The sequence below is a fragment of the Galeopterus variegatus genome, unplaced genomic scaffold (genome assembly GCF_000696425.1).
Source record: "Galeopterus variegatus unplaced genomic scaffold, G_variegatus-3.0.2 Scaffold225, whole genome shotgun sequence".
In the NCBI taxonomy this organism is placed as follows: Eukaryota; Metazoa; Chordata; class Mammalia; order Dermoptera; family Cynocephalidae; genus Galeopterus; species Galeopterus variegatus.
This window is the reverse complement of record NW_007726336.1, coordinates 818,182-819,394: the sequence shown is the minus strand read 5'-3', so window position 1 is coordinate 819,394 and position 1,213 is coordinate 818,182.

The following is a 1,213-nucleotide window of genomic DNA, read 5'->3' as shown; positions in this document are numbered from 1 at the left end:
ACACACACACACACATTTCCTTGAGATGACAAAACACTGAGAGATTCTACAGGGCTGCCTCCTAGGTCAGAGCTTGTCCAGAAAGTAGAGCCCTCTGCACGCCCCAAGAAGGAAGGTTTTGTGAAGGAAGGCGCAGCCTCCCTCAAGAGTCTTCCCTCCCCGGCACAGAGGTCCCAAGACTTGCTAAGCTCCTAGGCTCAAATCCCAGGAGCTTCAAGGCTGCAGCTCACAGGAGGGCACGTCCAAAGACGCTCACCTGAAGCTCAGGTGTGCTCGGTGGCCGGCTGTAGTCACTGCCCCTCCTCCACACTCCCATCCCCTGCCCACCCCTCACATACCTGCACTGACCAGCCCACCAGGGAAGGGCCTTCGGAGGTCTAGTCCCTCCTTCTCCTGTGTGACTCACCTGGATGATGAAGGTGCAGAGACCAGGTGGACAACAGAAGACAGACCAATCCGATCCTGACAGAGTCACTGTGGTTCCTCGGAGTCCTGAGGCCGGCTGCACAGTTGTCCCCACGCAGTGGGTGCTCGAGATGTGTTCGGCCCTCAGCGCAGCCTGTTATGTGCGGAGAGAATGCAGAACAAGGGACGTGTTTTGAGATACTCCAAGACCACACCTGCCAGGCCTCTGAATATTGAATTATAAGTTAACATAAACACATTCTACACCATAAATTGTAATTTAACGAATTTATAACAAAAATGTATGTGCCCAACTGCATTTGTGGAAAGAGAACAGATCTGCACTTGCTCAGAACATCAGTGTTTTCTAGCTGCTCACCCTGCTGCTGGTCAACAGATTGCCCGTAGAGAACTGGGCTGTGTCATTATATCACACTCATTTTTCTACTTGATAGTCATGAATTGGAAGAAAACATTCCTCTGTTTTCCTCCTTTATCTCATCAAAACTGAATCAGAAAATTTGTGATCTATGAATCCATGCACATATATATTTTCTCCTTATACCGATAAGTAAAAATCCTATCATGTGGGGGGAGGAGCTTTTACCCTCAGAATTTTTCAAATCCTGAAAAAAATTCTAATGAAGCAAAATTACAAAGCTATCGTAATTAAAGCAGCAACATCCTAGCATATGAAACAGATCAATAAGGGCCGAGCCCATGGCACACTTGGGAGCGCAGCAGCATTCCCGCCGTGGGTTCGGATCCTATATAGGGATGACCGGTGCGCTCACAGCACTCACTGGCT